Source organism: Planococcus citri, chromosome 3 (assembly GCF_950023065.1).
Source record: "Planococcus citri chromosome 3, ihPlaCitr1.1, whole genome shotgun sequence".
Lineage (NCBI taxonomy): Eukaryota > Metazoa > Arthropoda > Insecta > Hemiptera > Pseudococcidae > Planococcus > Planococcus citri.
The window spans coordinates 36,208,399-36,231,855 of record NC_088679.1 but is presented as its reverse complement, the minus strand read 5'-3'; the positions used below and the strand labels follow the sequence as shown (position 1 = coordinate 36,231,855).

General features: G+C 34.1%; 1 protein-coding gene across 7 annotated transcripts in view; it reads left to right on the top strand.

Annotated features, from left to right (window-relative positions):
- LOC135839718 (hemicentin-1-like) overlaps positions 1-23,457 on the top strand; it is a 348,326-nt gene that overhangs the window by 100,300 nt on the left and 224,569 nt on the right. The window lies entirely within an intron of this gene.

Here is a 23,457-nt window from a genome sequence, read left to right as displayed (position 1 = left end):
TTGCATTTAAATATTTATTAATTGGTTTTTTATGTTTGGCTGGAAAATTCCCTCGTAATGTTTCGCAGAAGTTTATTATTACAAATACGTCGATGTGAACTTGAATCGAGTGTTTTTCTTTTTTTTCCCCTCGCGCTTTGTCTTATTATTTACGTATAATGGCAAATTGCTGATGGTAGCGTGCTCGAAAACGTGCAAAATATTTTATCATTCGTCATAGCGTATTTACATATTCTTCTTTTTTGACTTGTATCCGTGTTGTTTGAAGAGGGCTTTGTTGTGGTTTCAATCAAGCCAAATATGTATAGGGGACTTATTGTACAGGGCGTTAAATGCAAAGGCGCCAGGATACAGGTGGTATATAAAAGAGATGCGTGTATCGTCGAATCCTTCCATTTCTCAGTGTACGATGGTTTTTTGTTTTTGTTTTTTTCATCGTCTGGAATTTTCACGTGGCAAATGTGCAAACGAAAAATAAGCTGGGGTTTTAGAAAAAATAAAATTACCAAGTCGAAAAAATTATTCGAGTGGGGAATTGAGTCGCTAAGAGAGGTTCTCTGTATGTGTATGATATTGAATTTAATCTCAAATTGACTTTATAGCTGTATTTGAGCCCACGATATGAATTTGCAATGTAGGTAAATTTAGTTACCTACCAGTGAATTTATATCAAGATTCATTTCTAAAAGCAGAAGATACCTCACAATCGTACCTACTGATTCTGTGAGTGTTGCAAAAATCTATGTTTTTTTTGTTGTATTTCTTAAGAAAAAGAAGATCTCATTTTAATGCAGGGAGTCTCAAATTTCGCACAAAAGACTCGCAACTCAAACTGAACCAGCTCGGTATGATTTTAATTATTTGAAGATTTGGAGTAATTCCCTTACCATAAACGATAACCTCCAATTCTTCCTCGCCGTTGAACAAACAAATACCAATTAATCCATCATTTTGGACGATTCCTCGCGCACAGGTGAATAGATAGGTATGCGGAGAATTTTAAAACGACGCAGTGAAAAACGATGCGGAATTTTTTAGTAGACTTTGGCAATTTATTTTCTTCCTTTTTTTTCGCAGCTAAATGTTGTACGTACGTAGTATGTGCACGAAAGACCGTTACATTGAAAGAGAGACGGTTAAAATTGCGATGAAAAATTTATCGCATCTAAATCATCGCTTTCTCGACGTAAATTGTTGGCGAAGGGTGCTTTTGCTTGAATTCACAAATTTTTTTTTACTACCGTTTATCAGTAGCCTGGCTAGGCGCTCTGTACGTAGTAAATTGATTACTACAAGGAGGTAATCAGGTGTATAAACATTTTACTACATGGTTTTATGGTACTACAAGACTTGATTATCGATGTTTGGAATTTTCAAACGGCCTACTCAACCATATAATATAGGTTGATTTTTTAAGCGTCGAATTATGTTAATTCTTTTATTTGTTTAGAATTTATAAGCGTAATAATAATTCGACCATTTACTCTTCCTTTCTTCCTTTTTCTTTTTGACCAGCCTGTATAAATTTATTCCGAAAAAAAGATATAAGATACCTATAGCTATTATCCTTGTAAGAAATATAAAGGGTGAATTCGATGTAACCAGGTACACACAAGAAACAAAATATATACATTCTATCCGAATAGACCTCAACAAAATTTATTTTTTGAAATTTTGTTATTTATTGCCTTTCTAAGTGGCCAGATATAGGCACGAGGATAGGTCAGCTTGATTTTTTTTTGAACCTGAGGTGCCAAATACAGGCACGGAAACTTTTTCCTTTTTTAAAATCCTCCTATTTACATACTTACCAACTCGTTTTTTTGTCTTGTCCCTTTTTTTCTTTTTTCATCACCATTTGATTCTTTCATTTTTGGGGAGGTTAATTTTTTTCACATTTTTAAAGTCTTCTACTTACATCCTTCTAATGCGCCAATTGTATTAGTTTCAGCTCTGTATACGAGTTTTTCAGAGGAACATACATATTTCAAAAGAATGGTTCCTAAAGTATAAAATTACGAAAAAGTACAAAATTTGAAAATGAGCTTTAAAAATACAAAAAAAATCAAAATCTTAAATTCACGAAAGGAGGAGTCCTGTTAAGGCCATTTTTTGGCCCCCTGACAGTTATCGACTAGACCACTCTTAAAATGTTGTAATAAATATCCAAAATACGAATCGGTGGTTGGTTAACCCAAAATGACCATTTTTTGGGCTCCAGGGGTTCCCAAAGTTGTGATTAGAAAAAGAATTTTAGGAACCACTGAGTATCATTTTCAAAAACTTTTTAAAGGTAAAATATCTGTTTGATCTCGATAAACGTTATGCGAGGTGATTTTCCTATTTTCGATTAATTTTGAAAGTTACTGGAAAAATCAAATGAAAAATCATCGAGCGCTTGCCAGTGTGGTTCAAATGTAAGTTCTTCAATTTATTTGAAAAAATGTGCTTAAACACCTTTTATAGGGGTGTCTAAAGTGAGGGGCTCTAAAAAAAGGGGTTCAAAATTACAAATATGCAGGGAGCTTAGTTCAACTTTTTCATCAAGATAACTGATTTATATGTATACCTCAAAACGTTACGTTTGGCGCAAATCGTAGGTTTCTAGTTTTCCAGGGATTCCCAAAATTTCGAAATTGCGAAAAAATGGAAAACTGGATTTTTGAGTACCAGCGGAAAATTTTATTGAGCTCAAAATTTGGTAGGATGAAGGTTTTTCAGATACTAATATACTGTGAAAAGCTTTTTAGGGGGGCTCAAAAGGGTAGGTTCAAAATTGTGGTTCCAAAATTTTCCAAAAATCAAAACCCCCTAATTTCTGCCCCCGAGGGTCGAAAATAGGAAAATCACCTCGCATAACGTTTATCGAGTTCAAACAGATATTTTACCCTAAAAAAGTTTTTGAAAATAATACTCAGTGGTTCCTAAAATTCTTTTTCTAATCACAACTTTGGGAACCCCTGGAGCCCAAAAAATGGTCATTTTGAGTTAAACAACCACCGATTCGTATTTTGGATATTTATTACAACATTTCAAGAGTGGTCTAGTCGATAACTGTCAGGGGGCCAAAATATGACCTTATCAGGACTCCTCCTTTTGCGTACGAAATTTTGAAAGAAATATTTTTTTCTGAATATTATATAAGAAGATTCAAATTAGAATGAACTGAAGAAAATCGGATTTTTCGTCCTCACAAATTGTAAATTTTCCAAAGCTTTCGCCCTCGCTTCGTTCGGATAACAAAATGTTGTCTTCTATTGATTTTCAGGGATCAAATAAAAGCTGAAAAAGATCATGAAAAAAGAGACGCAATAGAAAATAAAAAGCTGTTTTTTTGGCCGATAATGATCATCTAACGAGGGAAGTACTTCAACTGTTAGTCGCCAATCTGTTCGAGTGGTTGCCTATTTTTAGGTCCTCAAGGGGGTAACACTCGCGCGTATTTGGTTGGTCTGACATGAGCCTAGTCTGGAAATTGAAGGGGCAACGGTGTACACATTTTAGAGATGAAACCCATTTTTGACTGTGGTTTCTGGTAAAGTACAACTTTTCAAGACAAACAAAAAACGTTCTCTCATAAAATAACCTGTCTCTAAAATTGAAACCTCTACAGACAAATCAATCTTTAAGGATGTCCCAAAATTTTTGTACAAACTACTGTTTCCAGCTCTTTCAATTTCAGGAAACAATATTTTTTGCTCATTTACTCAAGAATTTATCTTCAAAATTGACAAAAATCCAACTTTTGAAAATTTTGAGAAACCTACTGAATGGTTGTCCACTCGTAGCGCCTTCATTTTTAGAGTTGGACTGTCATGTTCAGCAACACTTTGAATAATTCTACGATCATGGAAAAATCATTAAAATAAAATAATTTTTGGATTATTACTGTCCGTACAGCTGTTGTTAAATCATTTTCACGTTTCTTTGTAAATTTATTTTTGAAATTCTGAAAAAATCATGATTTTCAAGCAGAAGGGGGGGGGGAGACTAATCAAACAAATCTCAATTTGTTTTTCTGTTTTGAAGCTGTTTTACATTGGCTTCTTTAAATCAGGAAAAAAAAATGAAAATTGGCCAATCCTGTCGAGGATTCGATCCATATCAGGTTCAAAAAAGGCTATTGATGGGGCACCCGGTACGTAAAAATGCCTAAAAAAGCTCTCGAAAATTCGACGAAACGAATCTATAGTTCGGGTTTAGCAATTCGAATAATCTCACAGAGGCGAATATACTAAAAGTAAAAATCAACTAGAGTAAATTGGATTCGAATGTAGTAAAACGTTTTCGTGTAGTACATATTATGTACGATCGTCTAGTTAATAATACATATTTGTAGGTATATGAACGCCCTAAACAATAGTCTCGTCGGTATAGTTTTTATGTTGACGGTAGCTCGAAGGGAAGACTTTGAAAAACACTTGTACGTGCATATCAAAGCCTTTGTAAGAGAAAATGTACGACGACGGTACTTGGTGAAAATTTTCATTTTCAATTCGACGTATAGGCATGTAGGATAATTTAACCGCTAAAACATGGCACCGTAAAGGCTGCCTTAATAATGCGATATGTTCGATACGAGTGTTTGATGTTTTGCTTTTCATCCATATACATACATAGACGACGACGTGATTGATGATTCTCTCTTTGAATCGGTGCTTGCGAATCAGCGTATTTAAAAAATCGCAATGGTAAAATTGTACCAAAATTATAGCCTGCTACACACTTGTGGTGGTTAGATGAAATGCAGTATAGGAAAGAAATACCTACGTATATAATCGTTTTACCAACGAATAACGTGGGTAGCTAGGTACATAGTACATAGGTAGGTATACCTCTGAAAACCTAAAGAGAGGAAAAAAGGCGGTCGTGTAAATTGATGGAAGCGTATTATAACGTTATACCGACTGGTTTATACTTAATAAACATTTAATTTACCAGCTTCGGTATCTCGAGTACTTTACCTAACATTTAATTTATGACAATAAGCCTTTTATAGAAATAAGCGCCATCTCAGCACAGAATCATCGCGTTTACCGTGCTCAAGTCGGTGAAAAAATACGCTCGAAAAGAGCCCGCAGAAAAGACGTACCTACACCCATCACAACACTGTACTACAGCAAATTCAACATCATACTTATACCCTTCGCTTCTTCTATGTAATTTACTCCTTCGACGTACTTGTACCCTCCCACAATACACGTTGCTCCTCATCTCAGATTTATATATTATTTTATCTAAGTTTACGATAAAATACTGCTGAGAAAATTTTAATACTTTTTTTTGTAATGCGAATGTTTTGCTCGTTTACGGTACAGGGCACTTTAATTTCTGCACAAATATTAATTTAGGGCCAATTATATAATTTATATAGTAAAACCATTGTAGGAAATGTATTTTTTTTTACCCCTTCTCTCGTATTCTAGTAACCAATTTTGTTAAATATTTTTAGCTTGGCTAAGGCTTAATTTATATCTTTTCCTTGAGGAATGCACACAGACGTTATTTTTCCCTTCTTATTTTCGCCAACGCGTAAAATATTAATTCGTGTGGTTTTTGTGTAATTTAAGGAACTTTTTTTCTCCAGTGGAACGTGGACTGTTTCTTGGAATTTTCCTTATTTTCTTACAATGTGCGTAATTTGAAAAAAATATTACTTGCAAATATATAGGACGTATTTCGAGTTGACGACAAACTCGTTATTTTCTTCTTTTTTTTTCCATTTTATATTTCTTTCACTGATGAACTTGGGGCTGGTTTACATAAAATTGCTAGCAACGTCGAAGCAATATTTTCAATAACACGTCCGAGTACGGAAATCATTTTATGTATTAGATGTAATCAAACTGGCAATAAAATTTCACACAAAGTACCATCCAATGGTAATCGACCATAATAAATAACTCCCGCGAAGAAGTTTAAACGTTCGAGAATTTTATAATCGATGTATTAATTCCGGTGGTAGTAATATCATATAGAAGATTAAATTTTTTAAATCTCTTTCATTTTAAGGGTATAAAGTTGGATATGGGTAGTGTGGTTTTTTTTTCTCGGAAAATTCTTTATTATTGACGTTGCGAAACACACGTTTGACTTTTTTTTGGTCAGTTTTATATAATAATAAAATTGTTGTTAAATTTTTATTCTGCGTGCACGAGGCGAAAAAATTTAGTACAGGGTGATGCTAAAATACCATCGGTTTTATCAATGTAAAATACGTACTCTTGTCTTTTGCGATGTTTCCAGGCCATACCGCAATAAACCATCCCCATGTGGAAATTCCTGAGAAAATTTTGTAATTCCAAATTCTTACTTAGGTTGTGAGAATTTTATAAATTTATAATGAACTTTCAAGTCTGAGGTAAGAATTGCCAAGAGGATCTATATCTGACTTTTTCAACTTTTTTTCAAGCCATTAATTCTGACAGAAGAATAAATTAAAGAAAGGAATAATTTTTAAACGACAGGGATCTAGAACTCGATATTTTTGAAAAATTCTATCAATTTTAAAGGAATGTTGGAAATTTTGAAAAATTAGCATCGTGTGCTTCTGGAAGATTTGTTAATTCTCATTGCGTTTGAAAAATATAGCTTTGTGATTAACAATGATTCGTTCATTGAGAGTTTAATGATACGCTCTCGGCGTTTTCTCATTTTGAATCATTCGAACACGTTTGAAGCGCCCTTTCTCACGTTCACCATAAAAATGATGTAAATTTCATCTTTGAACTTTCTAAGGGTGAAAGTTTTTCGAAGAACGGTAACGCGTTGAAGTGGAACTCCCATATATATGACATTTATTTTGGAACATCCTGTGAACAAATCTTTTTTCAAGGTTAATTCTACATTTTCGCGAGTTTATACTGCGAAAAAAGAATTAATAGGCGAACGAGTCTTTTTTTTTTTTTTTTGGAAAGTTTTCTCATTTTGTTTCTCTTCTCATCCCACAATTTGAAAAAAAAATTTAAACGTGCGAGTATATGGAAAGCCGATAGTTTGGCGCCTGTTTTCTATTCAACGCGGTCGATTTGTCAATGATTAATTTTTAAACGTGAATTTTTTTCAATATCGACGAGATTGTTTCGCGAAAGGGTGTTCTTTTGTGTATATTTAAAGTAATAAATTCATAAGTAAGTTATTTTCGAGCTTTTTTTTTTTAAAGCTTTTATTATAAAGAACCTCGTCATCGATATAATGCGCGAGCTTTTAAAATTGATATATGGTTGGGTTGAGAATTCAGCGATTTGGGTATTGGCAATGGTTATTTTTTTTTTCGTCGGCTCAATTTATTCTACACTTGGATATGGTACTGTTGTACTGTTGGTGTATTGTATTGGCAAGTTGGAGTTTTTATTATAGATTTGTTTTTTCGGCTGATTTGTTGGAAATAGCAATTTATTTACTGTCACAGATGAAAATGACTTATTACACGGAGGTCGTACGGATTTAGGAAATGGAGTGGCAAGACTGATCGTTCCGTTGAGAATTATATCGAAATGAAACGATATTCGAAAAATCATTGGGACGATGAAGATGTTTTAGAAAGTTTTCTGTTTGCTTTTTTTGTTTTTTTTGTTGTTAGTGTCGTTGTTGTGTTCATTTCAAAGATTACCATACGTTTATGGAAGTTTGTGGTTAGTGTTCGGAATGAATATTGATACGACCATTGTTTTCGAAGTTCGGGGGTTTTTTATTTTCAAAACTAGTCCGAAACATTGAGATGTATGTGAATGACACGTGGTGTGTTTTGAAATTAGGACCAGATAAATGCTTTCTTTTTCTCAGAATATTGAGGTATGAGAAAAATTTGCGCACCAATGAATAGAATTTGTGCTGAACTAGACGTCATATCGGTATATAACAATTGGTATGCTTTAATGATGGTTTTCACTCTATCACGATATCGTTCTACATGGTTTCTCTTTACAAATAAGATGACAAGTTACGGTTATGTGAGTTTGTTTTCCCTATAATGTCATCGACAGTACCAATTTTTGTCGACTGAGTTGAAAAATGCTCGTGTGCCTTGATCAGACTTAACATACGTTAAGGTTATTAGGGTGATTTTCCACTGCAAAGACAGAAATTAGCTCAGAACTGAGAAGGATGCAAGCATTGATATGGTGATTTACTTCGATTGAATTTCATGCAAATATCTTTTGAAAAAGAGAAAAACCAACCATTAATCGTCGAGGGAGATCTCGTGTGCATTAACCTATCACAATCGCTCAAACGCGGACTCCCCCCCCCCGAATCTTTCGCTTATTGTTTTTTTCTCAGGTTCATAAACTTGAATGCGAGTTGTACAATTGTTTTTTAAAATTTTTCATTCACTTTTGTGAAAATAAATCGATTAGACAAGAAAAAAGTGGAGATTTTTTGAGAGGAGTGGGGGAAGGGGATGTTGACTGAAAATTTTCTGACTGGTATGAGATAAAAAATACCAATCTCGCCGAAAAGAAATGACGATATTTTGCTAATTCATATGATTTTCACATTAAGTTGAGTTCATTAACAAATTTTCATTTGGATTTCGAGAGGTAAAAACAATGTTTGAATTTTGATCCATAATTTTAGAATGTGAATGATGAGTTTTTAAAAATTTTAATTTTGAAAACGAAAAGTAAGCAGATCCTAGTGAAGCGAGGGCAGGGCTCGTACTCCATTCCTCCCTCCAAAAAAAATAATTTTGTAACTAAAAAGCTCGAAAAAGTGATCAAAAGTAAGTATTGTAAAGTAGCCAAAAAAGTGACAAAATGCGAGAAAAACGTTTTAATACAGAAAAAAATCACAAAAAAAAACCAGAATGAGTATTACGAATTGAAATGTATTTAATTTTAAAAAGTTGAATCATTTCGGAACTCTTGATAATTTTTTGGCAAAAAAGTAAGGATTAAAGCAATTTCTGACGAAAAAAGCAATTCTTGGAAAAATAAAACGAGACTGACAATTTTAACAAAAGGAATGGTTTTCTGACAGTTTCTGTCAAAAAAGCGAGACATTTGGACAATTTTTTAAACCAGTAAAAATTCGAAATTTTCTGAAAATTTTGTTAGATACAATTTTTGACAAACAGCCGGATTTTGACGATTTCAGCAAAAATAAGAACTTTGTGAGCATTTTTGGCAAGAAGAGACACTTTGGCAATTTCTTGTAAGATACCGAAGCCGGGCTTTCAGATAATTTCGAAAAAACGAAAATGTTAAAGAAAGAATTTGATAAGTTTAGTAAAAATCAGCTATTTTTAGGAATAAAAATAAAGTACCTAGTACCTACATCTTTTTATAATTTTTTTTCTAAAAATTATATTTTTCACTCCGCAACATTTATGGCAATTTTACGTTAAAAATTGAGACTTTTCAAATGTGAAAAAATGAAAATTCACAGCAATAGAGAAGACTTTTGGACAGTTTTTGGGAAAAAATTAAACTTTTCAGAATTGTTTGCAAAAACGGAGAGTTTTGACAATTTTAAGCAAAAAGCAAGACTGACTATTTTTGGGGAAAGGCACAATTTTTGGCAATTAGATATTGGTAAAAAAAATGACACTTTTTTGCAATCTTCGTTGAAAATCGGAGAAACCTTTTGGTCACTGACATTTTTAAGGCAAAATAGCGGGATTTTTGGGTAATTTTTAGGAAGGGGAATGGACACTTCTTAAATTTTTTCGCGAAAAAGTGACAATTTTTGGCAAGAACTGTGAGATTTTTGGCCATTTTGGGCTGAAAGGTGATATATTTTTAAAAAATTCAATTTGAAAAAAAGCACAGGAGCCCAAACGGAGCGAGGGCAAAAGCGTTCAAAAATATTGTATGTATTTTAAGAGATTCTTATATGTGTATTGTGTATATTAAAAGAGTTTGTTGAAAACGGTTCGCCAGCCTCTCCTACTGAACCGATTTTGCTTAAATTTTTAGAAAAATGTTCCTTATGACATGTAGATGTATTATGAAACATTCAAAATTCAAAATTATTTAGTTTGAGCACAAAACATTGAAAATGCATTATTTTGAACAATTTTAACTTCGATTTTTCATTTTGCGGCCGAATATTTTCATTTGCTAGGCATTTTCCTTATCATCAAATAGTAAACAAAATATTCAACTGATTTTTGAAGAAGTGAGGAAACTCAATAAAATGAAACAAAGGAAAAAGATAGCGATTGAGAATGAGAGTATGTATAATTGAATAAATTGAAAAAGTAAGTAAACCAAAGAAAAAACCAGAAAGAATTGGAGAAAATTAAAACAAAACAAAAACACAAATTACGAGAATTAAAATGATCAATGAGTTTTTTTCTTTTTTGAATCTCGATATCATCGTATGTAAGTAAACAAAAAAAAAAAAAAAAAAAAACAGAACGAATTGAAGAAAATTAAAACAAAAAAAAAATTACTTACTTAAGGAAATTAAAGTATTACAATAACTTTCCAAAACGTGCCTCTAGCGCAGGCGGCTGTACACGGCACGCTAATTAAGCAGTAAGTAAAGTATTTGAAAATTAATTGAAATGAAAACTGCAAAGAAAAAAATTAGGTTATTACGATATTGAACGAAGTATTGGCTTCGTTACACATGGTGCATTTTTTAGCTCGCGCACCGCGTGGCAATGCCCTTTCCTCCCTTAACAAAAAAAAAAGGAAAAATTTATTGAAGTGAAATAAAACAAATAAGGTTGAAATGAAATAAAAAATGAATTTATGATGAATAAATGAAAAAAATGAGCAAAAAAACAATAAAAAATGATAACAGAAAAATTATTGGAATTCATAAATTCAATAAAAAATGAAGTATACGAATAAAAAAGAAATGAAAAAGAATAACTTCCCGATTTTAAAATTTGAGTATTGTGTGATTAAAAATTTCAATTATGAAAGAAAAGAAACGAAAACACGTCTGAATGAAGCGAGAGAGCAAAAGCGTGCAAAAATTAATGTTTAGAGAGAGTGAAAATGGTATATTTTTGGTTTTAACGTGGGGCCACTTGGTATTTCGGGGCCCCTGGCGATCGCCAGTCAACATCATAGGCCATCCAGTCCCCCACTGCAGTGGGTGAATCGCTCTTCCGGTAGTGTTACTATTCCGTAACCATATCAATTTAGTTATCGTTCAATTTTAAAACGAAAAGTTGGCTTCTTCACGTACTCGTACGTATGCTGTTTAAGTGTTTTCTTTCTAATCGCGATAGTTTCGTCTGTATCGAAGATAAACAGTGAAAAAAAAAATTCCTTAATGGTGTCCATTTGAGCGTTCATTGTGCGACTAGGAAAATTCCTATATAAAAGAAAGCTCGACGTGATTTAGAAACGATAGCGAAAGCAAAAGCCGAACGTTTGCGAGAGAATTTGTAGCCTGAAAGTGGAGAATGTGCCTACGCGGCGCGATTCTTGCGGAGCAACTTAATTTCGTAATTTAATTGCTTTATATGTGAGCTTTAGTGCGGCTTTAAGATAGAAATCTGCGTGTGGGAAACACTCTGGTAGTATATACGGTTTTGGAAAAAATATACCCTACGTACCATCGGCTGAGCGTAATTATTCGCTACTCGGTTGAGAATCTGCAGCGTGCAGCGTGTGTATGTAGGTTTGTATTATAAAAGACGCGATAATAATATGTAATATACGTTATAGCAACGAACGGTGTTATAGTAATATATGCGATAAAGCAGGTGAAAATACTTTATTGTCGTACCGTACGTGTGTATTTTGCACAGCCGCAACGAGAATTTGGAAAGCAGTTTCCATTGGCTTTTGTTTCCGAGTTGGCAACGAAATATGACATTTGATTTACGTGTTCTCTGGTTTCCTTAACATAAAAGTGTATGCTTTTATTCGCACATTTCGGGGTTATTTTGAATAGAAACGGATAAATAGCAGAATTTTTCATATTTTTTCTGCTGCTCTGCTCGGTTTCTCTGGTAAAAACGTGCAAAAAAATATCTACTCGCCGGTCGCCGGCGCGAATAAAAGGATTATATTTTCACAGCGAAGAACAGCTGCGTATATTTTTTGAAGAGCAAGGGTAGCGATTTTTTTTTCTCTCCTACTGTGAGCTTATTATGTTTCTAAATAAGTTAAGGATAGGTACCTGCAAGGTGCGCGGCGGTGAGGCTAATAAGCTCGCGAAATAGGCTTTCAAGATTAATTATACGTAGCGAGAGAGTAAATTGCGCGAGATGTAGAGATGAAAGAATTTAACGATATCAATAGATATGGGCTGGTTTCGGTAACGGCGCGGCGGTACGATGCGATGCGATGGCGCGGTTTAAAAGATATTCTCGCTGTCTCTTGTCTCTCACTCTTTCTCTGGAGTATACCTACCTATCTACACATTGAGAGACGAAAGTTTACTTACGAGATGGGAGATCTTTAAGAGGAAAATTTTGTTACGAAGTTGGTCGTCATTTCGAAGCTGATATGTCTTATTCACGTCGAAACGTTTTATCCGCTTCGCATTACCGAAAATTCAATCAAACTGCTTTTATGAAAAAGATTTTCAAAGCTGAGATAGCATTGTAGAAAAACTGGCAATAGTCCATTTTGACAGTTTTGCTTAGCGAGGCGCTGCTCTGTGCTCAGTGCTCGGTGTGTGTGGATTGTGGAACAACTCGAGGCCAGCCAAGTACGGACGGACGCGGCGGGCGGGTGTTTTCGGTGCGGTAACTCGTATTAGTCGAGCAGAGAACTCATTTCGCTGATATTTATCGTTCTTAATGGTGTGAATTTTTTCCGCACAGCTTTTGTAGCAAAACGACGTATCCGTTCGGTGGAGTACCTTCCTCCTAGCCTCGTACTTACATACTACTGTAGTTCCCTTCCAGACAATACTTTGTGATATTTTACGTGCAGCAACGTCGTATTACTAACCGAGCGTTTTCGAACGAGTAAAATGGATTAATTCTCAAGTACGAGATAAATAGTGGCGGTTTACATTTCATTGAAATCTTCGCGACTAATATGTTACCCGTCAGAGTGTTTGTAATTGCGTGTTTCGGTTTGCGGTGACGCCGCACTGCCTTCTTTGCCAACGCATTGCCTGGTTCAACGTGATGTGATTTTTGTGGTCAAGGTAAATAAAATCGTACACGTCTGGAGAAAAGCTCTGCAAACAACTCGACCTAACCGTTGAATTGTCTATAAAGTGATACGAAAGTTTTACCATTGTGTGTCGATTGCCTCCTATATATTGCCATCTTCTCGTTGCTGATATGTGTGTGTTAGGTAATTGATGACAGGTATCTTGTGTATCTTGAGCTAATGTGTTAGTTGATTTCTTACCTTTCAAAAAAAATATGTAAAATAATTGCAGGAAAACGAACCGTATTTTGCTATGCTATAATAATGTGTAGGATCTTGGACCAAATTCAGCAAAGCCCTTCATATTGAGTTGGAAGTCACTCAGAATTTTTTTTAGCTGCGGTGGTGTCCCTGGAGGGGAAAAATTGACCGTCAAAGAGGAAGCATTTTTTCTCTCTAGCCTCTATACAACATGTTTTGAGAAAAATGGGCTAGTCCCTATTAAGTTTATGACGACGTTTACAAACTTACGTGTATTAACATTAAATTTATCACGCTCTTCTCAGCAGTTTGTGTATGCAAATAATAGTCAACTGAAGCGTCTGGAATTATGTAACATATCATAATCGTTGTTTAATCCACTCCACCTAACATTCCCAATTTCCCATCTATACCATATTTTTACAGCATATAATATCTGGAAAATTTGGTACTGTCACCAGCTTCATTAATTTCGTTACATGAAACTTATACAGATACACATCTCATGCATTTAACAATTTGTTAATGCAATATTCGACGTTCACAAATCGAAAATGTCTTACTCTTATACCACCAAACATTACTAAATCTCCAAAAATACGTTTTTTACAATACACCATCGATATGTTGGACATGATTGAGCCGTATGTGTTTTTTTTTTCGACAATCACACAGATAAACGTATTTTAATTACCTACCACCACCAGTGGTGCCGGCAAAGTGTCATGTTTTCAATATGATCAACGTGTAATCATTTGTTGATGGACTCGGATTTCCAATTTTCCACACCACCCTGATTTGGGGTACCATAGTTGGCGCGTTTTTTTTAACGTGGTATCCTCGATAGGCCTAATCCACGTGCATGTCCCAACCCCGCGGCACAAAGAAAACCAACGCAAGCTGAAGTGACTTCAATAATTAGCACAGACAATGAGTATTAAATTCTCTCTATTCGCCTCAAATATTTTTACATATTACAAAATAAGTAGAGACAACATTGAAAATTCTTCAATTAAAAGTGTTGAGATATTAAATAAGCTGCAAATTGGCTTTACCATAACGCCTAATTTGTCGATTACTTTTAAGTTTTAAATTTGATAAAACAATAGATATGCTATTATGCTAACATTAACACCAAGAAATGGAAAACATTTCAAACAAGATGAACATAGAACAAATAGGTAGCTAACACCAACAACCATTTTTTTTGTCTGATGATGACGATGACGAGTCAGCTGCTTTCGATATAATTTCTTCCATATGGTTAAATTGCATTCTGCATCATACAATTCTTTAATTTTTCAACGATTTCGTCTTGTGTTTCCATATTCAAATTTTGTATAGTCTCATTAGCTGCATTTAAATTTTTGGCTTATGTTTTAAGCTCATGTGTTTTTCCGTATTGCGCGCTGGAAATATTTACAGGTGATGATTCGTCGTCATCTTCCAAAATACTTTTAAATATTGTTTCATTATCAAAATTAAACGAGTCATAAAAGTATGGGATTAAAAAGTTATCTTTCCGTATGAAGATATTAACATACATATATCACATCTACAGCAAACTATAGATCATATCTATTGGTATACACTTTGGATGGTTTGATTCGTCTCCATACACTGAAATAAATCATAGGTGCGTAAATGCATTTATGTACTACCCACAGTACTATAAACTAGAGTTAAAATACATACAGTGGCTGAGTTTGGAAAATATTGCATATATTCGCAATGTGAATGGATCTTTTGTTTATGGTGCAAGTAAAGAAGTCCCAAATGATCCACTTGCCTTCAAAATCCAAGACCGCTTTTAGGGTTCTAATAAGCTGAGCGGTTAAAAATTTGCAAATCACTCATTTTTGGGAAGATTCGTGTTTTGAAATTTTGTTGGCAAATATTTCACATTATAATTAGGTAGGTACTTATGCTAAAATATTTGAAGACATCATTTCTTGTAAAAAATCAAAAAATATTTTCGTTTATTTGTAATCTACAAAAAATGATCAAAAATTTGGCACTATTGCGTTCCATATTTCCCCAGTTTTAGAAATGATATCTTTAAATATTTTCGTATAATTAATGCGAAATATTTGACAAGAAAAAATTTTAAAAACATAAATTCATTCAAAAATAAGCGCTTTGCAAATTTTCAAACGCGCAGTAGAATGCTAAAAACCCTAACGATATGCATGCCGAGTTCAATCTACATCAGCAGCTTCAGTGCCATAGGCAATGTTTGGTTTAATTTTTGCGTTAATTTTCTCGCAATGAGCTCTCTAGTGCCCAAGTTATTTTCTGAAAAGTTATAACACCCAAAAAGTCAAATTCGAGAACGAAATTACAGGAGGTTGTACGTAGCTTATTTATGTACCAAAACTACGAGTACAATTCGACGGTTGGAATTGAAAATCCTGGATGCTGACTACACAAAAACTGGATCAGCAATATTAAACTCTATTCTTATTTCAACTATAGTATTAACCTTTGATAATCACTCGGGGTTGTGTAATACACTTGTTGAATTGAACATTTTGAAGATATGATGAAAGGGTTTTCCATAAAAAATTGAAATCACTGAAATTTGTATTTTTTTCCCCTTCCAAATAACATATACGCACATAGATACCTAGTATTGACTTGAAAAAACAAATAAACGAATAAATTACTTACTTACTTTAAAAAACAAAAAGACGAATACCACACTGAAGAATATACTTGCAAGGAGCCCATCTCGGTCTCACGTTAGAGAAGTAAATCTCGCTGAAATAATTCATCAAGTATTTCAGAGTCCGATTCTACTAGATCACTTTTAATTATTTGGTATTTAATCGATCTGATGACCTCAAATTATACTGAATTTACTTAAACTTCATCTTTTCATGAGGTATGTGTGTACCTTTCAAACCATTACCTAGCTATTTTCCTTCAAAAAAGGAAAAGAATTACTTATTTTGCTTATGAATAATTCTGTTCAGCAGTTGGCGCATCACTAATATTTATTAGGTATTTTGTAATCGCGAACAGCTATAGGTAAATTAAAAGTGAATTAATCAATGCAGAACTACGTACAGTATGATGACAAGAAAAATTAATTAATTAGGTAAATCAACACTTATAGGACTAAGAATAGGTTGTATTTTGTTTCACGTATGTATCTTACTTATTTACCAAGGGAAAACATTTTCCGAAAACAATTAGATTTAAATGTACCCAAGTGAGACATAGTAGATAGGTTATTTGTTTTTGGAAAATTCACAAGCTTTCGTTTGTCCATTGTTGAAGGATTTTTTCACTGAAAAAATGTAGTAAGGCAATGCACTGTAAATAGGTAAATGTAGTTGGAATTGAATGGATCCAATCGCAAATGATTTCATAAAACTGCACTAAATTTGATTTTTTTGGTGCGGAGATTTTCGATTTTTGGATGCGTAGATTTTCAATTTTGGGATGTTCCTCTTCAAACTTTGATTTCTGGCACTGTCAGGAATATTTTTTTGGAAACTTTGAATTTTTTGGCTCATGATCTGGACTCAATTTCCCTGGGATGACTGTGTCGCCTTTATTTTTCAAACAATTGACAACACAAAAATCAGCAACTGGACTCGAAGGGATGTAGGTAGCTTCATAGATTACAACGGATTAATCAACAAATCGACTCAATGGGACGTACCTGCTTAATACGGATTCGTTGGGTGCCACTTGTATGTAGCTTTGCCCCAACCTTCGATTTGTGGGCTGATGAGTTTTTTCTTCGGGAACCACGAAATAAATTTAACTCACAATGTTCGATGGCTAATAAGCCCAAATTCCTTTTTTAACAAGGATACCATAGGTACACGACACAGATTAATTATCTTTCAATTTAATAATGATAACACAGCATTAACACAGCATAGATTTGATTATTTTTAATTTTTTTTATTACGACACATACCAGGTTGAATTTCTTCTGATAAATTTTCATTCAGATATTTCCATGAATATTGTAAAATTATTAAAAAATTTATTTCATAAACAATGGTCATTCCCATTTGGTCGGAAAAAACTTTATAAAGCAATGTAAAACGATATACCTATGCAAGAGTTTGTAGAGATCTGCTCGGAAAAATTATTGCAGGACAACTGTAATCAACATGCCTCTCTGAATGAAAATTTTGATTATGTGTGTGTTGGTGATGATAGACACATTCTTGAAATTTTATCATTTGTATTGCCTCTCCTAGAAGAATTCCTTTTTCTGCCAATTTCAATCCTGAATTGAATAAATTTTGATACAGAACCGTACAGAAGTCCACTATTTACTCTATGAGCTTTTAATCGCGATTGATCTGTGTTTTGCAAAACATGTTGACTGTAATAACAAAATGAAGCATACTTCTTCTTTTTTCCAATGCTTGAATTTCCTGGGAAGAGTTTGAAGTAATTCCGATCACTTTTAAAAAGATTGATCTTTTGTTCGGATCGAAATCGGAAGTTTTTAAATCGACTTGATTAAAAGATTGAAATAGGAAGAATCGATCCCAAAATTTCTTGAGCAAACGATTAAAAAAATATGACAGCTACTTCAGCTACGTAATGCTTACCTGCATTGATACGCATGTATAAGTACATACACATTCTTACCTTTATCTAGGAAAAAATTCCACTTCTGAAATTCAACAAAATAAAAGCTCGTAAAAACTCGAAAACTATCTCGATAAAGACATCACCTAGTTCGCCAGGCGACATTTCTTTCAAACAAACCGCACACGAAAGTCGTTAAATCAGCGCAAACACATTCGAAAATCCCTTTACATAATTTGTTGTTTTCATAGTCCTATTAACCTAGAAGATTGGCTTTAATAAATAAATAATATTGTCTAATGCTTTTACTATACTTCTGAATAAAAGGTATAAAAGTAAATCACGCAAAAGAAAAAAAAATCCGATAAAAACTATTAACTCGGAAAGGTTACAACTTTATGGGGTAGTTAAACGCGTAGGGTTACTTTTTACGAAAATTGAAGGGGTTGGAATAGGGTATTACTTTGCTTTGGGGCGTGGAGCCTTTTTCTTTTTCTACCGTTCGTGGGAAGTAGAGGTATTGTGTTGCTAAAATAAAAGTACCATGGTTTTTTTCTCTCACTTCCGCCACTCGCTTACTTTGAGCCGCATTTAAATCAATTAATGAGCTAATTGAAATGTAACCTTTTTTTCTCTTTCGCTTTCTCCGCAGTTTATTATTATTTCTCGCGTATATAAACATTGTTTATGAGATTTTTCGGGTTATTTTTTCATTTTTTTGGGAAATTGAATTTTTTGTTTTTAGAAAAAGGTGGGTAGTTTTTTAAGGATGAAAATTTGTTTTTTTAAAAATTATTATAGTACCTATCATTTTTATTGAATTTGCTCGTAGTTTTTTTGTGAGAGTTGTGAAAAATTGTTTCGAACTATCGTTCAATTTTTATTTCAATTTTTATGACTGGTTGAAATACTCGAGATTTTATTCTTTGATTTGTATAGAAAAATTTTTCCCTCCGTTCCCTTCGTTCTGCGTTAATGTCTCTTGACATTTTGGTTCCCCTTTTTCCAACTCTTGAGAAAAATGAATGGTGATATTAATTGCATTTGAACTCGTTATAAGTAGTTAAGATGATAATAAAGTGCATATAAAAGTTACTCCAACACGCTATTTAGCTTCTTATTGGCTGGCGTGTTTCGCGTCGTCTTCGACTTAATTTGTTTTGAAACTAAACACAAAACAACATCAACAACAACAGCAAAACGCATTTTGATGGCGTAACTTACCAAGTGAAACGATACACTACTTTCCAGCTCGTCGACGATGTAAACTATGCGAAAGCTGTTTCAGCGATATGCATTCGTGATACATGAAAATTTTCACTTCGTCAGCAATAATTTTAATCGATAAAAATACCAGACTCATATTTTTGTGCCTCGTTATGAAAATCTAAACGGAAACGTGGTTTTAATATAAATATTTCATCGCAGAATAAACGCGTGTGTGGTGTTTTTTAGGTAATCAGCTTTTATGGGTGAACCGGCGCGATGGTTTTTATTTAAAACAATGCAATATTATCGTCGGGAGTACTTGCAGAGAGGTATACATTATGTATACCGTCTGGGTGGGTATAGGATTTTTCTCCAGCATTGGCGGGGTTTTGATACGTGACATCGTTGTCTCATCGTGGCGCTCGCGTATCCATTATCGCTGTACATATTGTTTGAATTACTATAAGCCGAACCAAAATAACCGTAATGATTTTAATATCAGGGTTGAAAAGGTTGAAATTGCTACAAATTCGCTCGAGCGGCTCTGTCTTTGGGCCTTCTATATAGGCGTAATTCGTAAAAGGGTTTATGTTTGCGTATGATCTTCAAGAGGATTTCAAATTATGGTTTTATTCACCTATCATTGTATTAGGTATAGTCTTAGCCCCTCTCGCTCTCTTGTAACTCGCAGTATTTTCCAGTATATTTATCTAGTTTTGGAGTTGATACGAAAGTTTCATCTTGATTAGTTTTTCGTTTTCGTTTTTTTCCCTTTTCTAGTGAGATGTTATTGGAATTTATGTGTTCTCGTGTGACGACGTGGTCAAAGAGTAGTTATTTTCTCGTAGTGTCAGTATTGAAACGAATCCATTAGAATAATGCGTTCTAAGCGGCGTGAATTTATAACGTACCCGCATTAAATTAGATTTATCCAATCAAATAGCCATCATATTAAATCTAAACGATGGAAAATGATTAATACACGATGATAAGAGGAAGTCCACACTGTTCGTGCGATCCGTGCGATCACCGATCCAATAAACGGTGTAGCCTGGTAATTAGATTTTTAATCGCTTTTCATCGTATAAGGGTTATGGAAGATGTATTCTCGATATGCTGAAAACGATCTGGTAGTGTTGACTTGAATTATTGAATATTGAGTAGGTATCCATAAAAAAAATCGAAAATTGAGCTGGAGGCTCCGGAATGATTGAAAATGGTGACAATTGGATCCAGAGGATTGGTTTTTAGAGGTGAAATGGTAGCTGCAAAAATTCTTTTACGAACAGAAAAAATGTTGGATTTTTGAAAAGTTTTGGTTTTTGTAAAATTGTTGGCAAAAAAACACATTGGAGGAGTCAGCTTGAAAATTGCCCCAATTGAAGATGAACTCATTAAACAGGTTAGAAATGAGCCAGAAATCGATTTTTAGGTGTACAATTTATTTCAGCATCTTCTGGAGAGATTAAAAAATTCTGGTAAAATTGGAAATCGGCCGACTCGGGAATGTCTGGAAAATTTGCAGTAGTCGGTATTAGCTTCACGAATAACTCGTATCATCTTTCCACAAATCGCGCTCCTATTATTATAATCAGAGCCAGACACTCAAGTGCTCCTTTAGCTTTGATTCACTTGGAGGATTGATCACCAGGGCTTTTTTGTTATTTCTTTTTTGAGAGCACGGTAATTCTCGAAAGTTGTACGTCGATAATTTTTAAATTCCCTCCCCACCCTAGACACCCAAAAAATGATTGTTTCACCTTATCTAGTTGCAAAGTCCTTTTCAAAATTTATTGTCAAACAACAGTCCTGTTTTTTTTTTCAAACTTGATTATAAAGTTTTGTTTTGTCTTGTTTTTTTTGGCCAAAATTTGCCAAAATCAAAAAATGTCAATTTTGGGGGAAAATGTCGAAAATTGTCAATTTTTGGGAAATAATATTGAAAAGCTTCAATTTTTGGCAGAATAGTCAAGAAGTGTTGTCGAAATTGTCAAGCAGTCCTGTTCTTGGCAAAATTAAATAACTCCCTTTTTTTGTAAAAATTATTAAAGAGTGTCATTTTCTGGCAAGTTGACGAAAAGTTGTAATGTTTGCAGTTGGAATTCTCAAGAAGTAGTTTCTTGATAAAATTGTGGAGTGGTCATAATTTTTGCCATAATTAATCAAAAATTTGTGTTTTTTTTTTCAAAACGTCCAAAAAGCATTAATTTTTGTCTTTTCTGCCTAAGTCTTATTTTTGTTTCAACGTTTTCCTAGCAAAAGTTCTATTTCATTTAAGTACAAAATCGCCTAACAGATTTTTTTTTGTCAATTTTCATTTTTTGTTTTCCCTTAAATGCATTCATTGTTTTCAGTTTTGGTGATAATATTTCGATATTTTTGAAATTTTCCCACAGAAAAACCTACATAAATTATCACTATGTATGGCTGGGTAGGATTGTAGCGCATATTTTCTGCAGGGGGTTTCCAGATCTCATATTTTTCATCTCGGGTGGGACTAATGGATATTTAACGCATAACAACCCTGTAAAAAAAGGCTTCAAAATTGAGCACACCTTAGTTTTTGGTCCATAGAAAAACATGAATTCATGCCTCAACATAATTCTTTAGGTACTTCTCGCTATGTTGTGTAACACCAATTTTACTCGTATATCACGTAGGTACTACATTTCAAAGCAATAAAACGTTAGCTACAAATCTAAATTAAAGTTCAACTTGTTCACGAGAGGATTTTTGTTGATTTTCACAACTTTCGTCACCAGCTCTGGCTTATCTTCTGATCCCAACTAGAACACCCTTCTTGAAACAAATTCGCTAAACGCACGCGAACTTGGGACGATTTTTTTCTCCACTTAGAATTTAATTCGGCCAAATACAAAATGTAGAAAACATCGTTTCTACGTTTATAAACGAATAACTACGCGCCGATTGCGAAGTTATCGCGTAATTACAGCGAATACTGCTTCTTTCAGATACAGAAATAATAACCTTTTGTTATTAGGTTCTTGGGAATAAAGGACGCAGAAAGGAACAAATTGATAAAAGCCTTCAATTGTGCGCTTCCTTTGTGGTGTAGAAAACTATTTACTTAGTAGGAAGTTAAAGTGAAATTGCATTAAAGTCCGCTGCGGAAACAAAACAATTTAACTTTGTGTTGGTATAGATGAAAAAGAAAAGGTTTTTAAAACTTCCACTTTTGGCAAACGTCATCGCCGCCGAAGCCTCAATGTAATAATATTGATTTGCGATGGAAGTTTTTGCCATGTTTTTTTTTTTTCGTTTTCCATTTTGATTTTATGAAAGTTGATTAAAATTCGAAAGGGTGTGTTTGACGTGGTGTTGTTGTGGTCAGTGATGGGTTCTCAGACGTTATCGTCTTTAGTCTGTGTAATTACGGGTATCACTCGAACGAAGGCAGCACGCAGCCTTTTATCAGCTATTGTACTCGATATGTGTGGTTTTAGTTTTCTCCCTTCTCTGCATATTGTTTCGTTGTGCAAGAAGTAATTTCATTTTACCATTTCATTGTTTGTTGTAGCTGCACGAGGCTTCGCTTAGGTTTCTGAAAAATTTCATGTAGTACCTAGTACCTACCTACCTAAAATATGTAGTAGGTATAAAGTAAGGCAATTCGAATAAACATTTCTGAAATTTCTCGAACTAAGTCCGATTGATCGCAGAAAAGGAAAAAAAAGTCGTACTAGGCTTAAATTTTTGCCAAGTTTCAGGATAATCTGTGTCCGTACGTACGTAAAATATGTTTATACCATTCTCTCATTGGGAAAATTAGCGTTCAGTTGCATTTGGCCGACTTATAGAGAGGAGTACAGACTACAGAGTACTGGGTTTTGCAAAAGCCCAACAAAGCAGAGGGAAATAATCGCATTTCGCATCAAATGTTGCGATAGCATGTCGTTTTCGTTTTACCGTCTTTCTCGTTTTGTAATGAAATGAGAATGCCATCAGAGCGGTAGACGAGTGAGAGAGAGAGGAAAAAAAGAAGAGACGCCTTTTTAACGAAGCTTATTCCTTTAATCCTTTAGCTTTTTGTCTCTCGTCGAAGTTTTTAGCCGTTGTTGAAGGCATATAGCGGTATCGCGAGGTGACAGGGGAAATTTTTTTATATTGTGTACTTTAAAGCTGCGTGTACTTTATCGTATAATATACTACAACGAATCGGAATCGTGTACAAGCCAGTGGAATTTTCTCTTTCTGCGATCGGTATACTCGTAGGATCGCAGGCAGGCTTTAAAGGCATTAAATTATCTTAATTTACAAAGAAACGAACGTAAAAAAGAAAAACCAATCGTAGCATGATTTGGTTGGATACTTATGAAGATAAATGAACGATGACGAGAGTGGTGGTGCGAAAAATCACGTCTCTAGGAGGAAACTGCGAGAAAAATAC